Below are 21,917 nucleotides of genomic sequence, written 5' to 3' on the forward strand. Positions count from 1 at the left end.
GCGTGGCTTATTTTATGGGCGTGGTTTGATGGTCATGTGACAATTCTTTAGGATTTAGCGGAGGTACTGGTCTACCAGGCTTTTAACTGCTTGCAGAGCTGTACTGGTCTACTCATTTGTTTTTGGAGGCACTGGTCTACCCATTTGTTTTTGGAGGCACCGGTCTACTCATTTGTTTTTGGAGGCACCGGTCTACTCATTTGTTTTTGGAGGCACCGGTCGACCCATTTCTTTTTCGAGCGCACTGGTCTATCACCACACTGCCTTTTAACACTGATAAGCTGTAGGGCGGCCCTTTGAAGCCCCACAGCAAGAGTTTTGTTTGTTTTTTTAATTTGATTTATATGCCGCCCTTTTCCGGAGACTCAGGGCAGTTTACAATGCGTTAAGCAATAGCCTTCGTACTTTTGTGTATTATACAAAGTCAGTTTATTGCCCCCACAATCTGGGTCCTCAATTTACCTACCTTAGAAAGGATGGAAGGCTGAGTCAACCTTGAGCCTGGTGAGATTCGAACTTACTAATTGCAGACAGCTGGAGTTAAATTACAATGCATTAGTCTGCTGAGCTATCCAGGCTCAGCCTGGATAGTTTAAACAGTTTCTTTCCCTCTAGCCATCAGCTGGGATTCAGGAGGCAGCGAATAGATTGGGGGCGGGGCCAAATAAAAGATAAGAATAACGGGGGGGGCGAAAGGGCCCAGCTCCCAAACAAAGAGAACCAGTTCGGTGACATCATATCGTCACTGCTACCAGCTCGGCCGAACTGGGCCGAACCGGGAGGAACCCACCACTGCACTACCCTCTCCCAACACTCATGAGTCTGGCACAACTTTTTTGATGACAATCAGAGATTCCTTTGATGGAGTGGTCCCCCCAAAAAAGAGAGAGAGAGAGAGAGAGAGACAACTGTGTATTCAAAGCCTCGTCCCCTTTTATGTGTGTCAAAATCATGGCGATCGTGACCTCCGTAATCACGGATACCCCTGTGGGCCCCAGTGGGGACATGGTCTTCCATTGCCTTCTGCTGCTGGAGCCCCTGCATCAGGGGTGAAATGCTCCCGGTTCGGACCGGATCACCCAATCCGGTAGCAATGGAGGTGGGTGTTTCGGAGAACCGGTAGCTAAAATCCCTGGCCCCCCCATCATGCCCAGCTGAGCCACACAATCATCAGAGGCTTTTTTTTTTTTACTTTTAAAAGCATCTTTTCTACAACCTCTTCGGCCGAAAAAATGCTTTTAAAAGTAAAAAAAAAACAAAGCCTCTGATGATCGCGCGGCTCAGCTGGGATCGTCAGAAGCTTTTAAAAGAAAAAAACTCTTTTTTTCTTTTAAAAGCCTCTGACATCCAAGCTGAGTTGCCTGATCGGCAGAGGCTTTTTTTCTTTTAAATGCCTCTGCCAATCAGGCAACTCAGCTTGGATGTCAGAGGCATTTAAAAGAAAAAAAGCCTCTGCCGATCAGGCAACTCAGCTGGGATCGTCAGAGGCTTTTGAAAGCATTTTTTTACAACCTCTTCGTGGAAGAGGTTGTAGAAAAAATGGTTTTAAAAGTAAAAAAAAAAAAAGCCTCTGATGATCGCGCGGCTCAGCTGGGATCGTGAAAGGCTTTTAAAAGAAAAAAAACCTTTTTTTCTTTTAAATGCCTCTGACGATCCCAGCTGAGTTGCCTGATCGTCAGAGGCATTTAAAAGAAAAAAAGCCATCAGGCAACTCAGCTGGGATCGTCAGAGCCTTTTGAAAGCATTTTTTACAACCTCTTCACCGAAGAGGTTGTAGAAAAAATGGTTTTAAAAGTAAAAAAAAAAAAAAAAGTTGGCCACGCCCACCCAGTCACATTACCCCCACACACACCCCAAGCCACGCCCACAGAACCGGTAGTAACGTATTTTAGATTTCACCCCTGCCCTGCATCCAACTTCATTGAAGCATTTCTTGATCTCTTCCATCCGCCCTCACTTCCGAATAAACAGGCTCCAAAATTCCGCAAGGATGGAGGGAAATGGATGGTGGGTGAGGAGGGGTCTCCTTGGGGGAAAATGCTAGGGCTTGGATGGTGCTTCCTGGCACAGCACGACTGAGCCGGGGCGGGGGGGGGTCAAACCTTAAGGTCATCCATCTGAGGCTTAAGCCAGTGCTGGTCAGAGCTCTAAGACTGCAATCCTAATCCTGTCTGGGAGATTCCTGAACTGGGGCTGGGGGAAAAAAAATCTGCAAAGCTCACTTTGGCTGCAGTAACAGAGAACGGAGATGTCATAATCAAGAGACGGTCAAAAAAGGAGTCCCTTCTTCCTGATTGTGTGTCTCAGGGAAGTTGGACAATGACAATCCCATCGTCTCTGCTGCTTTTAGCTTCCTTAAATGGTCACCTTTGACCATGAGAGTACAGGTAGTTTTCTCAATTTACCATCATTCCTTTAGCAACCGGTCAAAGTTACAATAGTGTTGAAATCTTTCTTTCTTTTTCTTTCTCTCTCTCTCTCTCTTTCTTCCTTCCTCCCTCCCTCCCTCCCTCCCTCCCTTCCTCTCTTCCTTCCTTCCTTCCTTCCTTCCTGTTAGAATGCAGTATTGCAGGCTGATTCTGCCCACTGCCAGGAGTTCGATCTTGACCAGCTCAAAGTTGACTCAGCTTTCTGTCCTTCCGAGGTGGGTAAAATGAGGACCCAGATTGTTGGGGGCAAGAGGCTGACTCTGTAAACCGCTTAGAGAGGGCTGGAAAGCACTGTGAAGCGGTGTATAAGTCTAAGTGCTATTACTATCTATCTATCTATCTATCTATTTATTTGTAAGGGGCTTTTATAAATTGCCAAGTGCACTGATTGCGATCATGTGGCCACGGGGGACCCCGTGCGTCATAAGTGCGAGGACTCATCCTAAGACTGGTCAAATCAAATAACTTGCTGCCCATCGCTTATGACCAGTCCTCGCACTAATGACGCACGGTGTCTCCTGTGGCCACATGATCGCAATCCAGCCATTTGGCAGCTGCCAGGACGGACAATGGTTGTAGCCATCCTAGGATCAGCCAGCGAGATCAATGGAGGAAGCCAGATTCGCCCAATGAGCACAGCCAAAAGGTCATAAATTCGGCCACGGTCCGATGATGACTCACTTAATGACCATATCACTTAGTGCCAATGTGGTCGTAAGTCGAGGAGTACCTGTATATTTTTTTGAAAAAATGGGCAAGCCTGGACTTGTTTTCTTCTTTCACAGTCTCTTTTGTTGTGTCGTGTCTGGGAGTCAGGATGTTACCAGCTTTTGCAGACTTAAAGCCCATTCTGTTGGGCAAACTTTAAATAAACAGCAATACGGTTCAGCAGCTACTTTGGCAAGTGAAAGTTGACAAATATTCTACTCGGAAGAGAGATTCCAGGAGATGTTTAAGTTCCAAGGTAGACAGAGTTTGAAAAGTTAAACCAACAACGGTTTGAATTAGGCTCAAAAGTAAATAACTGGGGTTTTTTTTGGAAAAAGATTTTTTTTTATTTTTTAAACAGACAAACATAAAAACATCTTCAATAACAATTGCAAACAGTGTGTCGGTTGGTTACAAATCTTTTGTGCATCGTTCATCAAATTCATAGTTTACAGTTTTTAATTTACCTATATTCTCATATCATCAATCTATATATTGTTATCCTCATTAATCATTTATTTAGATATGTCTATTTCTTTTGGCACGCAACGGTGAAAAGGTTAGCCGTCACTGGTATAGGGTCTCCTGCTTGAGCAAGGGGTTGGACTAGAACAGTGATGGTGAACCTTTTCAGCACCGAGTGCTGAAAAAGTTGCACGGAAACGTGTGCACACACGTGCGTGTTCATCAGGGCCGCGCTCTGGCAAAGCCAGATTTCTGGGTTGTAGTGCCATGCGCGCTCGAAGATCAGCCAGCACGCATGTGCAGGCCAGTTTTCGGCACTGCCGCGCGTGTGAAGGGTCACACTCCGGAAAAGCCGAACTTCCAGGTTCTGGCGTGCATGTGTACCCGACAATCAGCTGGTCGGCGTGCATGCGCACACCGGTTTTCAGCACTGCCACATGTGCGAAAGACAGATGATCATCATGTACGCCTGAGCACCAGAAACCCGGAACACAAAACAGGCAAGGGCGCATGTGCCAGGTGACATGGCTTCACGTGCCACTTTGGGCACGCGTGCCATAGGTTCGCCATCACGGGACTAGAAGATCTCCAAGATCCCTTGCAGCTCTATTCTGATTCTGATTCTTTCCTTGCCTCGGTCTTTTTTTCCCATGTCTTTGTCTTCTCTCTCCATCTATCTGCCTTCCATATGTCTTCCCCCATTTCTCTTTATAGAATAAAGCATATCACTCTCAATATTTTATTTAGTGCCTCCCCGCCTGCTATGACATTGATTTCATGCATGTGCGCATTGTCTTTCTTTCGTTCAAAAGCAGAAAGGACCCCTGGATCAAGGGTGAAATCCAGCAGGTTCTGACAGGTTCTAGAGAACCGGTAGCGGAAAGTTTGAGTAGTTCAGAGAGCCGGCAAATACCGCCTCTGGCTGGTCCCAGAGTGGGGTGGGAATGGAGATTTTGCAGTATCCTTCCCCAGGAGTGGGGTGGGAATGGAGATTTTACAGTATCCTCCTGCCACGCCCACCAAGCCACACCCACAGAACCAGTAGGACAAAAAATTTGGATTTCACCACTGCCCTGCAATTTCACTAGGTTGAAATTCCCATCAGTTTTTGTCCCTTTCTAAATGGCCTATCATCGACTTAACAACCACAATCGAGCCCAAAATTACGGTTACTCAGTGAAACCGTTGTTAAGTGAATTTTGCCCTATTTTACGACCTTCTTTGCCACCGCTGTTAAGTGAATCACTGTGGTGCCTTGGTTGCCAAAGAGCCTTGGTGGCACAGCGGACTAAAGTGCTGTTAAGTAGCACTTAGCTGCCAGCTGTCTGCAATTACTGCAAGTTCAAATCTCACCAGGCTCAAGGTTGACTCAGCCTTCCATCCTTTCGAGGTAGGTAAAATGAGGACCCGGTTTGTGGGGGCAATAAGCTGACTTTGTATAAAAAAGAACACCGCTTGGGGGGGGTCGAAAGCCCTACTAAGCAGGTATATACAAAAGTATGAAGGCTATTGCTTAAAAGCATTGTAAGCCGCCCTGAGTCTCCAGAGAAGGGCGGCATATAAATTGAACTAATAAATAAATAAATAAATAAGTTAGGAACACAAGTCATTCACATCACACACACACACACACCCGGGAAACTGCAACCGTCATAAATATGAACCACTTGCCCTACATGTTGAATTTTAATCACGTGACCATGGGGATGTTGCAAATGGTCGTAAAGTGTGAAAAATGGTCATAAGTCCCTTTTTCCAGGGTTGTTGTCACTTCGAAACGGTCACTAAGTGAAAGGTGGTCAATGAAGCACTCTCTGTAGTTGGCGGACTTCCTTCCATTCAGGACAGGGTGCAAATTCTTTCTGTGAACTTCAAGGTGAAATTGAAAGGTTATGACCAGTCATTTCATGACTCAGCACCACCTTCCCTTGTTTCCATGCTGTCTGTACAGTGCTAGAATTTCAATACTGCCCCAAAGCTGTTTGCAATAACAAAAAAAATCCACCCTATTTCCAGTTCTGCTGACTCTTCTCTGAAATGGAAAGATTCATTTCCCGTACGAAAATAAAATCCTTGACATCTGTGATTTAATCGAACAGGAAATCTTCTGTTTTGGGACTTTCTAATCTAATGGCTGATGGATGACTGACCGCTTTCAACTCAAGTGTGGATTCCTAGGAACCACGTAGATGGATTTTCTTCATGGTGGTCTACCCCTAACTTGCTCTTTCAGATCTTCCCATGATGTCCTCCGCATCACCAAAGCAACGGAGTCCACCCACCTCCTCCAGGTCATCCTCTTCCTCAGTGTCCTTCCATTTTTTTCAGGGGTGAAATCAGGGGTGAAATGCTCCCGGTTCGGACAGGATCGCCCGATCCGGTAGCGATGGCGGCGGGTAGTTCAGAGAACCGGTAGCAAAAATCCCTGCACACACACCCCTCCACCATGCCCAGCTGAGCTGTACGATCATCAGAGGCTTTTTTGTTTTTTTTACTTTTAAAAGCATTTTTTCTACAACCTCTTCCGCCGAAAAAATGCTTTTAAAAGTAAAAAAAAAAAAACTTCTGATGATCGCACGGGATCGTCAGAGGCTTTTCAAAGCATTTTTTAAAAAGCCTCTCTGACAATCCCAACTGAGTTGCCTGATCGGCAGAGAGGCTTTTCAAAGCATTAGAAAAAATGCTTTGAAAAGTTAAAAAAAAAAAAGTTGGCCATGCCCACCCAGTTACATTACCTCCCCACACCAGGCCACACCCACAGAACCGGTAGTAACAAATTTTACATTTCACCCCTGGGTGAAATCCAGCAGGTTCTGCAGAACTGGTAGCGGAAATTTTGAGCAGTTCAGAGAACCGGTAACGGATTTTTTTTTTTTAATTTTAAAATATTTTATTAGTTTTAAAAGTAAAACAATGGCCATTGCTCAACGTCTCTGGTTTCTAACATTTGCGTCAAATTCAAGTTAATAAGTAACATATTCCTTAATGTATATACAAATTTACATATCTCCTATTTCATTATATATCAAGTATACAGTATTTTACTTCCTAAACAGCTATACATATATTCAGTAAACCTATATTGCATTCACAAATTCAATATACCTTGATACATTGTTATACATTGATATATACATTTCCAGACATTCGTTATCCCTTGTTTCTGGCATTCTTCCTCTTATCTAACTAATTATAACATTTATTCCAGACTTCATAGTATGTTGATTCACCTTTGTCCTTGAGTTCTAAAATCTGTCCATCTCTGCACAGCTGTAAATTTTGTGTATTACTTCAGAAATTTTGAGCAGTTCGGAGAACCGGCAAATTCCACTTCTGGCTGGTACCAGAGTCAGGTGGGAATGGAGATTTGGCAATGTCCTTCCCACAGGAGTGGGGAGGGAATTGGGGATTTTGCAGTATCCTTCCCCTGGAGTGGGGTAGAAATGGAGATTTTGCAGTACCAAGCCACACCCACCAAGCCACACCATGCCCACCTAGCCACGCCCACAGAACCGGTAGTAAAAAAAATTGAATTTCACCACTGCTTTTTTTTCCAAGCATTATGGATTTCTCAAGGAAGATGGGTCTTTGCGTTGACCAACTGGTGATGAGCCATGATTGCCACTTAATGACTGGATAGATTAATCTTCTCCAGGATGATCTGTCTCATCCTTCTGGGCTTCCAATGGTGCCCTCATCTCTACTTGCTGCCGGTTGTCCTCTTCTCTTTTTCTTCCACCTTTCCCAGCATCAGAATCTTCTCCAAAGTGTTGGGTCTTCTACATAACTTGTCCAAAATAAGATAATTTGAGCCTCTAGTGAGAATTCTGAGTTGATTTCTTCTTATTATTTTTCACATATATACATTTTGATGAATAGCTTTAAAGAGAAATTAAAATAATGTAGAAGAAAGAAAGCAGAAAAAGTAGTATTGATTCGTTCCATAATTCATTTATTTGTTACTTCCATTAGTTTGCCAACCAAGAGAGGTTTTTCAAAACACTTAGATAGGCTTGGGATATTGGAATTTAAAAACACACAGCTTTGCCCTAAAGGTTAATGGCTTCTTATCTACAGTAGTGGCCAAAATTGTGGAAACATTTTGGGAAAAGTGTATTTTCTAAAACTAGCTAATAACAGCACTTTTTCTTTTTGTAGTAGTACCATAACATTATATATCAATGGAAAGATAATTTAACCAAGAATGTAATGCAATTGCTTTTATGAAGGATTTGCTATTAGAATAGCAATTACAGTATAGAGAAGAAAAGTGAAACACGTAGAAAAAACGAGATATACAAAAATAGCAGTGGAATAGGATTATTTTGAAACTCCCCCCCCCAAAAAAAGTATTATTAGCCATCAAACCTCAAAAATACACTTTTCCCAAAAGGTTTCCACAATTTTGGCCACCATTGTAGAACTGATTGGGAGGAAGGAAAACAAATCTTTCTGTGGTTTTATTTATTTATTTATTTGTTTGTTTGTTTGTTTATTTATTTATTATATTTCTATATCACCTTTCTCCCGTAGGACTCAAGGCGGTGTACAGTCAAGAAAAATATAGACACACAAACATCATAAAATTGCTAATTAAAATTATTACTTAGTTTGGTCAATTAAATAAAACCCAGTATTGAAGTTTGCCCCAATGGAGCTGATGCGACAATGAGATTTTCCTGCCATCGAATCAAAATACATATGGTCCTCGACTTACGATCACAATTGAGCCCAAAATTTCTGTTGCTAACTGAGACATTTGTAAAGGGAGTTTTGCCTCATTTTACAACCCTCCTCGCCACAGCTGTTAAATGAATCGCTACAGGTGTTAAGTTAGTAATGAAGTAGTTAAATGGATTGTCAGCATTCTGATGCTGCCATAAAAAGACGAGACTTGACTTTTCACCTACTTATTTTCTCTGTAGATAATATCCCCTAGGAGATGGGATGGTGGGGGGAACATTCCTGTGGGCTGAGGTCAGAAGCTGGGGAGACTGACTTGGAAGATGGCCAATGAGAAGATGAGAATTGGGGAACAGAAAGGGAAGGGTTTGGGGGTCAGAGGGTTAGTATCGGCTACGACGAAGTCGGGGCCAGATCTGTCGTACTCAATAAATGGAATATTTCAGCAAAGATTAATTGTTTGGGAGTGCAATTTATTTGAGATGACATCGAAACCTGACATGGATCTGGCTTCCTCATTGACTTGGCTGGTCAGAAGGTCGCAAAACGGGATTACACTGCAATTGTCATAAATATGAGTCACTTCCCAAGCATCTGAATTTTGATCACATGACCACGGGGATGCTGCAATGGTCGTAAGTGTGAAAAATGATCGTAAATCATTTTTTTTTTTCAGTGCCGTTGTAACTTTTGAATGGTCAGTGAACTCTTGTAAGTGGAAAACTACCTGTATCCCACAGTAAGGAGGTTTTGTGTCCCACTGAAATGATCTATTTGAGAAACTCTTGTTTGTTCAATTGCATACTGTCCAGCCCGTTCTTGGCCCGTGAGCTGAGCATGTCCCAGCAAGGTCATCTTTCTAGGGCAGCCTAGTTGAACCCGATGCCGTCCAGATTAATGGGATTAGAGCTCCTGGGATTATAAATTATGTTTAGCCCTTTTCGGAGAGCATCAAACCAGACAAGGCTCTTTTGAGGCAACTGGATTATTATGAATTGCACAATCCACTTCAGTCTTGTGTCTTTTGTGTTCTGTTCGATAGGGCTTAGCCTCAGGTTAGTGTTTAAAATGCATGTGCATTGATAACATTATCAATGATAACATTAAGATATGATAAATATTGGAGGAGTAAAAAGAAGACATAAAAGATGTATTCAGAAGATATATTGAATGATTGATTATGTACTGTTTGTTTGTTTGTTTATAAAATAAAAAAAATGCATGTGCATTGGACAATTTGGACACGGTTCAAAGTCACGCTAAATAGAACAGAATAGAATTTTTTATTGGCCAAGTGTGATTGGACCCACAAGGAATTTGTCTTTGGTGCATATGCTCTCAGTGTACATAAAAGAAAAGATAGATAAAATAGATAGATAGATAGATAGATAGATAGATAGATAGATAGATAGATAGATAGATAGATAGAAAGGGAGAATAGAATAGAATAGAATAGAATAGAATAGAATAGAATAGAATAGAATAGAATAGAATAGAATAGAATAGAATAGAATTCTTTATTGGCCAAGTGTGATTGGACACACAAGGAATTTGTCTTTGGTGCATACACTCACAGAGTACATAAAAGAAAAGATACACTCATTCAGAATCATAAGGTACAACACTTAATGATAGTCATAGGCAGGGGTGGTTTCTGCTTACCTTTACTACCAGTTTGCAATGGGGCTGCACGTGTGAACTTGCTTTGCTTGCACGCATGTGGCGCTCTTCTGCGCATTCGCAGAAGCATTCTGATGACATCGGGGTTGGTGGGTGGAGCCTCCCTCTGGTTTTACTACTGGTTCTATAGAACCGGTCCGAACCGGGAGCAACCCACCACTGGTCATAGGGAACAAATAAGCAATCAAATCATATTAGGAAACAGTCAATATAAATTGTAGGGCTACAAGCAACAAAGTTACAGACTTTGTCGAGATCCCCTCGACACTCGGAGGTGTGGTGGCGACCGTGGGTCCTGACGCTATAAAGATATTGGATCAGCGGTGATGACCACGGGACCTGGCGCTATACTATATAGATACCTGGTCGACGGCAGGGGGGTTGGTTGGGGTGTATCAATCACACCGGTGGTGATAGGTGTTTAGTGTTAATGTTAGGCGGCCGGTCACGCTGCGGTCGGCGCCAGGTTTTCGTTCTGACGCCCTCTTCTCCGCTGAGATGGATTCGCTGTTCCGCGCATGGGCAGGAGCTACGATACCCGGAAGGGCGTGTAAAAAACTGTAATTGCTGGCGCACATATTTAAACTGCGTTGGGAGGTGACCGCTCCCAACGCCGACTTTGTGTACCTTTGCATTGTGTGTCAGCTTTCACGCTGACGGTGCTGGTGATCGTTTGGATTAAAACAGTTTACGGCAACTAGGACTCTTGTAGCGTCCTCTTTTCCGACATACCCAGACACGCAGCGGAAAGCCTGATACAGACATACAGTCATAAGTGGGAGGAGGTGGGTGATAGGAATGATGAGAAGATTAATAGTAGTGCAGACTTAGTAAATAGTTTGACAGTGTTGAGGGAATTATTTGTTTAGCAGAGTGATGGCGTTCGGGAAAAAACTGTCCTTGTGTCTAGTTGTTCTGGTGTGCAGTGCTCTAGAGCGTCGTTTTGAGGGTAAGAGTTGAAACAGTTTATATCCAGGGTGTGAGGGGTCTGTAGATATTTTCACAGCCCTCTTTTTGACTCGTGCAGCAGACAGGTCCTCCATGGAAGGCAGGTTGGTAGCCATTGTTTTTTCTGCAGTTCTAATTTTCCTCTGAAGTCTGTGTCTGTCTTGTTGGGCTGCAGAGCCAAACCAGACAGTTATGGAGGTGCAGATGACAGACTCAATGATTCCTCTGTAGAACTGGATCAGCAGATCCTTGGGCAGTTTGAGCTTTCTGAGTTGGCGCAGAAAGAACATTCTTTGTTGTGCTTTTTTTATGCTTTTTTTGATAAACTATAAAATGGTACATGTGAAAGGGACTTAAATCTTCTTTTCGATCAGACGTAAGCTGGAAGTTATGATGCCATTGTTGATCTGACAAGATCCATTTTGGGATGCATTGACAGAAGTTCAGATCTTAGGAAGTCATAGTCCCCTCTAGCCTGGTTCAGACCCTGTTTAGAGTCCTGTGTCCTGTCCTGGACAGAGGACATCAAGAAAGACATTGATCAACAAGTTCAGAAGAAGGGAAGGCTACTAAAATGGTGAAGAAGTTAGAAATCAAATGCTATAAGGAACAAAAGATCAGAGAATGTTTAGGCTTTAGAAAGAATGTTTAGATTTTAGAAAGAGCCGGCATAGTCATACTCCACTCAATATTAAGGATGCAGCTGTAGAGGTGTCAACAGTATTAAGTATCTGGGGCGGGGGGTCTCTCCACAAGTCATCCTTAGTGAAGTGTGCAAGCCAGCATCTGCATTTCCTGCGTCGGATGAGGAGAGCACACCTTTCTCCTTCTGTCTTGGTCACATTTTACAGGCAGGATTGAGAGCATTTTAACCAACTGCATCCCTGTTTGGTTTGGTGGCAGCAACGCCTCAAATAGAAAGTCCTTACAGAGAGTAGTGAGGACAGCCGAGAAGATTATAGGAAGCTTGCTTCCCGTTATTCAGGATGCTCTTATAAGTGCTGTGTGCTTAGAGCTCAAAGCATTGTTAGAGACCCCACACACCCACTTTATGGTCTGTTTCTGTTGCTCCCCTCTGGGAGGAGGTTTTAAAGTATCTACAATGGGACTACTAGATTCTATAACAGCTTTGTCCCCTGGGCCTTCCGTCTGGCGAATTCGCAAGATTCATTTTTCTCGCCGTATACATGTATACATCCGAACTAGACTGCATTGTTTCTCCATGTCATATTATATTATATATGTGGGTATATGCATAATTTTATATTATATGCATAATTCCTGGTGCTGCCACGTAACGGAGTGAGCTCCCGTTCCTTGTCCCAGCTTCTGCCAACCTAGCAGTTCAAAAGCAGGTAAAAAATGCAAGTAGAAAAATAGGGACCACCTTTGGTGGGAAGGGAACAGCATTCCGTGCGCCTTTGGCGTTGAGTCATGCCGGCCACATGACAACGGAGACGTCTTTGGACAGCGCTGGCTCTTCGGCTTTGAAATGGAGATGAGCACCGCCCCCTAGAGTCGGGAACAACTAGCACATATGTGCGAGGGGAACCTTTACCTTTATGCATAATTTTGTATTTATTTATTTTGTCATGTTCATGTAGTGTATATTGGAGGTGGTGACCCTTTGAGAGTTGTATGCAATGAAATTTCATTTTAATGAATGACAATTAGTGTACATTCAAGGTGACAATAAAGTTATTATTCTATTCTATTCTATTCTATTCTATTCTATTCTATTCTATTCTATTCTATTCTATTCTATTCTATTCTATCCAGAATCTTATTCTCTTCTCTTCTCTTCCCTTCTCTCTTCTCTTCTCTTCTCTTCTCTTCTCTTCTCTTCTCTTCTCTTCTCTTCTATTCTCTTCTCTTCTATTCTATTCTATTCTATTCTATCCAAAATCTTATTCCCTTCCCTTCCCTCCTCTCCTCTCCTCTCCTCTCCTCTCCTCTCCTCTCCTCTCCTCTCCTCTCCTCTCCTATTCCATTCCATTCCATTCCATTCCATTCCATTCCATTCCATTCTATTCTATTCTATTCTATTCTATTCTATTCTATTCTATCCAGAATCTTATTCTCTTCTCTTCTCTTCTCTTCTCTTCTCTTCTCTTCTCTTCTCTTCTCTTCTCTTCTCTTCTCTCTTCTCTTCTCTTCTCTTCTCTTCTCTTCTCTTCTATTCTCTTCTCTTCTCTTCTATTCTATTCTATCCAAAATCTTATTCCCTTCCCTTCCCTTCCCTTCCCTCCTCTCCTCTCCTCTCCTCTCCTCTCCTCTCCTCTCCTCTCCTCTCCTCTCCTCTCCTCTCCTCTCCTATTCTATTCTATTCTATTCTATTCTATTCTATTCTATCCAGAATCTTATTCTCTTCTCTTCTCTTCTCTTCTCTTCTCTTCTCTTCTCTTCTCTCTTCTCTTCTCTTCTCTTCTATTCTCTTCTCTTCTATTCTCTTCTATTCTATTCTATCCAAAATCTTATTCCCTTCCCTTCCCTTCCCTCCTCTCCTCTCCTCTCCTCTCCTCTCCTCTCCTCTCCTCTCCTCTCCTCTCCTCTCCTATTCTATTCTATTCTATTCTATTCTATTCTATCCAGAATCTTATTCTCTTCTCTTCTCTTCTCTTCTCTTCTCTTCTCTTCTATTCTATTCTATTCTATTCTATTCTATTCTATTCTATTCTATTCTATTCTATCCAAAATCTTATTCCCTTCCCTCCTCTCCTCTCCTCTCCTCTCCTCTCCTCTCCTCATTCTATTCTATTCTATTCTATTCTCTTCTCTTCTCTTCTCTTCTCTTCTCTTCTCTTCTCTTCTATTCTATTCTATTCTATTCTATTCTATTCTATTCTATTCTATCCAAAATCTTATTCCCTTCCCTTCCCTCCTCTCCTCTCCTCTCCTCTCCTCTCCTCTCCTCTCCTCTCCTATTCTATTCTATCCAGAATCTTATTCCCTTCCCTCCTCTCTTCTCCTCTCCTCTCCTCTCCTCTCCTCTCCTCTCCTCTCCTCTCCTCTCCTATTCCATTCCATTCCATTCCATTCCATTCCATTCCATTCCATTCCATTCCATTCTATTCTATTCTATTCTATTCTATTCTATCCAGAATCTTATTCTCTTCTCTTCTCTTCTCTTCTCTTCTCTTCTCTTCTCTTCTCTTCTCTTCTCTCTTCTCTTCTCTTCTCTTCTCTTCTCTTCTCTTCTCTTCTCTTCTATTCTATTCTATTCTATTCTATTCTATTCTATCCAGAATCTTATTCCCTTCCCTTCCCTTCCCTTCCCTCCTCTCCTCTCCTCTCCTCTCCTCTCCTCTCCTCTCCTCTCCTCTCCTCTCCTCTCCTCTCCTCTCCTATTCTATTCTATTCTATTCTATCCAGAATCTTATTCCCTTCCCTCCTCTCCTCTCCTCTCCTCTCCTCTCCTCTCCTCTCCTCTCCTCTCCTCTCCTATTCCATTCCATTCCATTCCATTCCATTCCATTCTATTCTATTCTATTCTATTCTATTCTATTCTATTCTAAAAAAGATAATAGAGGGAAGATATGCATTCAAATATCAAGGGACTGTTTTTAAAGAATAAGGAGTGCCACAGAAGGCTGGACCAGGCTCAGTGGGTTAAAATGACAAAAAGTTTCAGCTGGATAACAGAAGTCCCTTTCTTATTCTACACGCTATCAGCCATTTGAACAAGCTGCTGCATGAAGTCGTGAATTCTTCCTTCAATATCTTCAGACAAAGGCTGGATGGTCATCTGTTAAAGGTCTGGTGGATCCTGCAGTGAGCAAGGGGTTGGGCTAGATAACCTTCCACCGCTATGAGTCTATGATTTGCTTTGCAGCGTCTTCTTGCAAAACCTACTGTAGCAGTAAGCAACATCCCAATCAAGGAACGGCTGATTCAGACAAGCAATGAAACAGTAAACAACAGCCTAATCAAAGTACAACCAAGAGGAAAACAACACTGGCACCAATACTGACAGGGCAAGCCACTGTATATACACAGAGAGCAAACCCTACACACTCCCTTCTAGCACTGATGATGTTACCTAGTTGGGTCACGAAATGTCTGCAAGGAAACCATCAAGCTCAGAGAGCACCAGGGACCCCACAGTTCAATCCTGACCGGTTCTCCAGAACTGGTCAGAACCTGCTGAAACCCACCTCTGATGTGCACGCCAGCCAGCTGATTTTTGGGCCTTCTGGGCCCACCAGAGTAGGGAAACGGGCTGTTTCCGGCCTCCAGAAGGCTTCGGGGGGTGGGGAAGGCTGTTTTCGCCCTCCCCAGGCACCTAGAGAGGCTCTGGAGCCTGGGGAGAGTAAAAAACAGGCCTACCGAGCGTACTGTGCCATCGTGTGCCAAAAGTAGGGGGAGCATCCGGGGTGGGGGTGTTTCACATGCATGCGTGAGAGGCAGGGCGCATATAATTATGGGTGTGGGCACACACACGCGTGACACCCATACACACATACTCCCCACGCTTTTGGCACGCGATGGCAAAAAGGTTAGCCATCACTGAACTAGAGTCTAGACATACCCAATTCCTGCAACTGTTCTTCATATGTTTTAGCCTCTAGCCCAGTGGTGGGATTCAAAAGTTTTTACTACCGGTTCTGTGGGCGTGGCTTGGTGGGCGTGGCATGGCTTGGTGGGCATGGCAGGGGAAGGTTACTGCAAAATCCCCATTTCTTCCCAATCAGCTGGGACTCTGGAGGCAGAGAATAGATGGGAGCGGGGCCAGTCAGAGATGATATTTACCGGTTCGCCAAACTACTCCAAACTTCCGCTACCGGTTCTCCAGAACTGGTCAGAACCTGCTGAAACCCACCTCTGCTCCAGCCCTCTAATCATCTTTGCTGCTCTTTTCTGCACTCTTTCCAGAAGTCTCAACATCATTTTTATAATATGGTGACCAAAAAAAAAAAAAAAAAACAAAAAAGATGTTGAGACTATGTGATTCTATTGTTGTATAATATATTATTAATAATTAATAACATTATGTAATGAGTCTGTGTTTATGTGATTCTATGGAAATGCATCATCGTGGAGAATACGTGGTTGCCAACCAAGCAAAAAATAAGAGGAGGACACATAATCTATCTATCAATCAAAATCAGATTAGGTTGTTCTGACAGGTTTCCAAAACCCAGACTTTTGTCTGCCTTCTTTGACATCTGGCAGTGGACGAGGGGTTGCCCAAAACCTGCGGCTCCTTTGTTCTAGTTGGCACCCTGGTATTTGTTGATATTTGGACTTTGTGTTGCTCATGTAATTTCTGGAAGACACCCAGGGTGATTTCTCCCATCCGTCTAATCTCAGCTACAGGTCTGTCCAAACCTAAGTTTAAATATTAACTCAGGTATATTTACAGACATTTGAAAAAAAACAACAACTGGAAGCCCAAGCAAATCTCAGCTCTTCCAGGTATTTTGGCTGCTCCTGAAGTCACAGCATTTGGACATGATGGCCTGCAAAGTTCACAGACAATTTCCATGCTGAAGTTAACCTTTCATCTGCTTCGGTGGTGACCTCTTACGGAGAAAGTAGGCTTGGCCTCTGTTGCACACTTCAGCCTGGCAATAGGTAGAGTTTGAGGACTCTGAGACAGGGAGGGAGGCCTTTAAGTCAATAGAATAGAATAGAATAGAATAGAATAGAATAGAATAGAATAGAATAGAATAGAATAGAATAGAATAATGGAATGAAGAATAGAATAGAATAGAATAGAATAGAATAGAATAGAATAGAATAGAATAATGGAATGAAGAATAGAATAGAATAGAATAGAATAGAATAGAATAGAATAGAATAGAATAGAATAGAATAGAATAGAATAATGGAATGAAGAATAGAGTAGAATAGAATAGAATAGAATAGAATAGAATAGAATAGAATAGAATAGAATAATGGAATGAAGAATAGAATAGAATAGAATAGAATAGAATAGAATAGAATAGAATAGAATAGAATAGAATAATGGAATGAAAAATAGAGTAGAATAGAATAGAATAGAATAGAATAGAATAGAATAGAATAGAATAGAATAGAATAGAATAGAATAGAATAATGGAATGAAGAATAGAATAGAATAGAATAGAATAGAATAGAATAGAATAGAATAGAATAGAATAGAATAATGGAATGAAGAATAGAATAGAATAGAATAGAATAGAATAGAATAGAATAGAATAGAATAGAATAGTTGGAAGGGACCTTGGAGGTCTTCTAGTCCAACCCCCTGCTTAGGCACGAAACCCTACACCACTTCAGACAAATGGTTGAGTTGTTCGTCAGAAGGTCGCAAAAAGGGGATCGCGTGACCTTGGGACACAGCCACGGTCGTAAGTGTGAACCTGTTGCCAAGCATCTGGATTTTGATCCCGTGATCCTGGGGAACCGCTTCAAAGGTCGTCACTGTGAAAAACAAGTCACCTTTTTCAGTGCTGTTGTAACTTTGAATGGTCACTAAGTGAACTGTTGTAAGTCGAGGACTACCTGTAGCCTTCCATGCTATCAGCTAATCAACTTTTGGAAGTGCTCTGTAGGGCCAATTCTATACAGAGACGTGATGGTGGTCCCAGGCAGCAGCAGATACTAGATGAGGGGGTCTCAAAACTCGATTTCATTGAGGGCCGCATCAAGTGTGTGTTTGACCTTGGGAGGGCTGGGGTGGGCGTGGCCAGGGAGCGCGTGACCAGCTCAACATCACTCGTATTGTGGGCGCCTGTGATGGCCTGAGCACTCTGCCAGCAAAAACGGGCTCCCGAGCTCCGTTTTTGTCTGCGACTGCCTCCTGCATCCCTCTGCCAGGGAAAATGGAGCTCGGGAGGGCCGCTGGCAGAGGCACCACGGGCTGGTCCTTCGTTGTTTCCAAGGTGGTCCCACAGGTCAGATCTAAGCGCCCCATGGGCCAGATTTGGCCCTCAGGCCTTGAGTTCGACCCCCTTGTACTAGATGAAAAGAACCTAGAACCTAGAACCACTGCTTAACTCGCTTAGTTAATTCTCACTTAGCGGCAGAAATTTTGGGTTCAATAGTGGCCGTAAGTTGAAGACTACCATTTGCTGTGCTCCTTAAATCCATATCTCACCTTCCTTCCAGGCACCGTTTTCATCACAGTTGCTGCTTCTTCTCGTTTCATCCTCAGGAGGACCAACACTTGGGAGGGAGATAGCAAGACCAAGAACGGGCTGGACTTTGCCAACCGTTGTGCATTCATATCTCAGCCTGGGAGAAGTGGAGTCTGTCCTCCTGTCATTATATTCAGAAGATTTATTTCCAGAAAAAAGAGCCATCCAGAGAGACAGGCTGTCTGGCCCACGCTTGGCAACCCTTATAACCGACAAGATCTCTGGCGCTCTAGCCTGATTTCCCCACTGGGTTTAATTTGAGTTTTCCATGGTTTCCAGGGTTCACCCTACTCTGTGCAATGCCTCCAGCTGTCTCCATTCAGAGCACACACAAAAGCTCCTGCCACTCCTTTTGTGTTCAAAAGAGGCAACACCCCTTATTATTTTGGATAATTGGCCAGGCTCTTGAACCATCCCCCCAGCTCTTCTTTTGAGGAGAGAGATGAAAGAGAGAGAGAGAGAGAGTGAGGGAGGGAAGGAGGGAGGGAAAGAAAGAAAGAAAGAAAGAAAGAAAGAAAGAAAGAAAGAAAGAAAGAAAGAAAGAAAGAAAGAAAGAAAGAAAGAAAGAAAGAAAGAAAAGAGGGAGGGAGGGAGGGAAGGAAGGAAGGAAATGAAGGAAAAAAGAAAGAGAGAAGGAAGGAAGGAAATAGAAAGAAAAAGAAAAAGAAAGAAAGAGAAAGGAGAGAGGGAGGGAGAGAAAGAAAAAAGAGGGAGGAAAGGAAGGAAATGAAGGAAAAAAGAAAGAGGGAAGGAAGGAAGGAAAGGAAAGAAGGAAGGAAATAGAAAAAGAAAGAAAGAAAGAGAAAGGAGAGAGGGAGGGAAAGAAAAAGAGAGGGAAGGAAGGAAGGAAATGAAGGAAAAAAAGAAGGAAGGAAGGAAAGGAAGGAAATAGAAAAAGAAGGAAGGAAAGAAGGAAGGAAGAGAAAGAAAAAGAAAGAAAGAGAAAGAAAGAAAGAAAGAAAGAAAGAAAGAAAGAAAGAAAGAAAGAAAGAAAGAAAGAAGGAAGGAAGGTTCCTATTTTCTTTACAGGAAGTATAAATTAGAGATTGGAAAGTATGATTGGCAGGATCAAACAGCTGCCTCCTCCATATCAGTTCCCACAGCAGATCTATAGTTATGCAGATAGTTGCTTTATTCTCACAAAATAGAATAGAATAGAATAGAATAGAATAGAATAGAATAGAATAGAATAGAATAATGGAATGAAGAATAGAATAGAATAGAATAGAATAGAATAGAATAGAATAGAATAGAATAGAATAGAATAGAATAGAATAGAATAATGGAATGAAGAATAGAATAGAATAGAATAGAATAGAATAGAATAGAATAGAATAGAATAGAATAGAATAGAATAGAATAGAATAGAATAATGGAATGAAGAATAGAGTAGAATAGAATAGAATAGAATAGAATAGAATAGAATAGAATAGAATAACAGAGTTGGAAGGGACCTTGGAGGTCTTCTAGTCCAACCCCCTGCTTAGGCAGGAAACCCTACACCACTTCAGACAAATGGTTGAGTTGTTCGTCCGAAGGTCGCAAAAAAGGGACCGCGTGACCTTGGGACACAGCCACGGTCGTAAGTGTGAAGCCAAGCATCTGGATTTTGATCCCATGATCCTGGGGAACTGCTTCAAAGGTCGTCATTGTGAAAAACAAGCGCGCTTAAGACTTTTCTATTTTATCAAGCTGGCCTGGCCTAAATCTTCCCCCTTTTTAAATGTGGAAATTTTAAATTTTTAAATTTTAAATTCATCTTATTTATAGGGGTATGGGTAAGGCGTTTTAAATTGGGGAGCCATTTTGGATTTAATTCTGTTTTAAACGCATTTTAATTGTTTATATTGTATGTTTTTTAATTTTGGCTGTTCACCGCCCCGAGTCCTTCAGGAGGGGGGGCGGTATAAAAATCTAATAAATAAATAAATAAATAAATAAATAAATAAATAAATAAATAAATAAAATTGTTGTTGGGCCCAAGAACCAAGAATGACATGTGGAGTTACTTCCGAGTGATTTCCTTCATTTTTCTTCACCTATAGACAGAATCTTGCCAGACTAAAGCAACTAATGCACAATTATAGATATACTCTCTGAATCGCTAGGGAGAGTTTGTCTTCGCCCTCTTCCTGCCTGCTAGACAGTCCAAGCTTTGCTGCCTCTTTGCCCTCTGGGAAAGCAGACTCTCCCCATTCCTGGAAATCCAGACTACATTCCACCCCAGGAATGGGGGTAACTAAGTGTTGGAAGACAGAACGCAAGTAGTAGATCCAGGGGTGGGATTCAGAAATTTTAGCAACCGGTTCTCTGCCTGGTTGCTGGATGGGCGTGGCCATGGTGGACATGGCCTACTCAGCCTCCTGCACTACAGGGGGGGGGCGCGCGTTTTCACCCTCCTCAGACTCTGGAGGTTTTTCTTGAGCCTCCGGGAGGGTGAAAAAGGCCTCCCCCGGGCTCTGGAGGCCCTCCAGAGGCCGGAAATAGGCTCATTTTCCAACTTCCGGTACTTCCGATAGGCCTGTTTTTTGCCCTCCCCAAGCTCCGGAGGCTTTCCTTGAGCCTCTGGGAGGGCGAAAACAGCCTTCCCCAGACTCTAGAGGCCCTCTAGAGGCCAGAAATGGCCCCACTTTCAGACTTCAAGAATTTCCAGTAGGCCCGTTTTTCGCTCTTCCAGAGCCTCTGCGCAGGCCCTGCACTTACCTGATATCCAAAATGGGCTGCGTGGAGACTCCTGGGTGGGCAGGATCAGCCAGTCTTTGCAACAACCCATTAGCCGAACCAGATTAAAATTAACATCCGATACGCCCGAACCGGTCCGAACCAGCTGAATCCCACCCATGAGTAGATCCATTCTCTCTCCTGTTTAGTTTTCTGCTTTCCCACTGCTTACAGTCCTCATGGTTTCTTCAACCCAAGTTAAGATCCTCACTGAAATGATCCAAGGTGACATGTGGAAGAGATTCTCTCTGAAACTCTTTCTCTTCCCCCCCAGCCACATCCCACCCCAAGGTTTGTCTTCTCCTTATCTACATTCTCAAGGCCTGCTACTTTGGAGGGTTGGGTAAAAAAACTCAGATTATGCAGCAGAAATAGCCAAGAATCTCATTTTGCTCAAGGCTGTCTCAGCAGCACCAGAGCCCGCTGAGACCTTCAAGCGTGGAAGATTGCATCTTGGGTGTTGAAACAGGTTAGTCTTCTCCTGCCTCTGAGCCTCAGTTTCCCCGTTGGGTCCCAGGCTAGTAAGAAACCTCACTTTCTCTTTAGAGAAAGAAAAGCGCTCACAACCGACTCTGAAAATCAAAGCCACGGGTCAAAAGTCCAGCATAAAATGTTGCCTGACAATATTTGCAAATCTTGTTTATAAATACCCAGCAGCTCCAAGGTTGCTCTGTCCATCAGTCCCTGGAAATGAAGATTGCTGTGATAGCCTTGAACTTCGAAAGTTGTTGCTGGATTTTTATTTTATTTTTTTTTATTTTTAAATGAAGACGTTCGGCAGTGAATCATCAGAATCACGTGGTAGCCATCTGGGCCTTCGAGCAAATTTGAAAAAAAAAAAAAAACTTCCAAAACTTGAATTTCCAACATGATCCAGATCATTGACCCATGCACCAGAATCCTTGTGTGGAAATGTTTGATAAGAGTTATAGATTAACTGTCCGTGTTGGGTCCGGAATGTAAATTCCACGAAGACACGAAGTCTTCCCTGTTCTTTCGGATAGCAAACTTTTCCTCATACCAGAATTTTCAAAATATCTTTAGATGGTACCTCACATGACCGGGGACCAAGGGTGAAGTTCAGCAGGTTCTGACCAGTTCTGGAGAACCGGTAGTGGAAATTTTGAGTAGTTCGGAGAACCAGTAGTACAAATTCTGACTG

General features: G+C 42.9%; 1 long non-coding RNA gene across 1 annotated transcript; it reads left to right on the forward strand.

Moving 5' to 3' along the window:
- Positions 1-2,556: 2,556 nt before the first annotated feature.
- On the forward strand, positions 2,557-18,280 carry LOC132708999 (uncharacterized). Its single transcript, XR_009620059.1, has 2 exons — positions 2,557-2,644; positions 18,006-18,280. It is a non-coding gene; the product is annotated as an uncharacterized LOC132708999 (long non-coding RNA).
- Positions 18,281-21,917: the final 3,637 nt, after the last annotated feature.

Source organism: Pantherophis guttatus, chromosome 11 (assembly GCF_059756535.1).
Source record: "Pantherophis guttatus breed Tessera chromosome 11, ASM5975653v1, whole genome shotgun sequence".
In the NCBI taxonomy this organism is placed as follows: Eukaryota; Metazoa; Chordata; class Lepidosauria; order Squamata; family Colubridae; genus Pantherophis; species Pantherophis guttatus.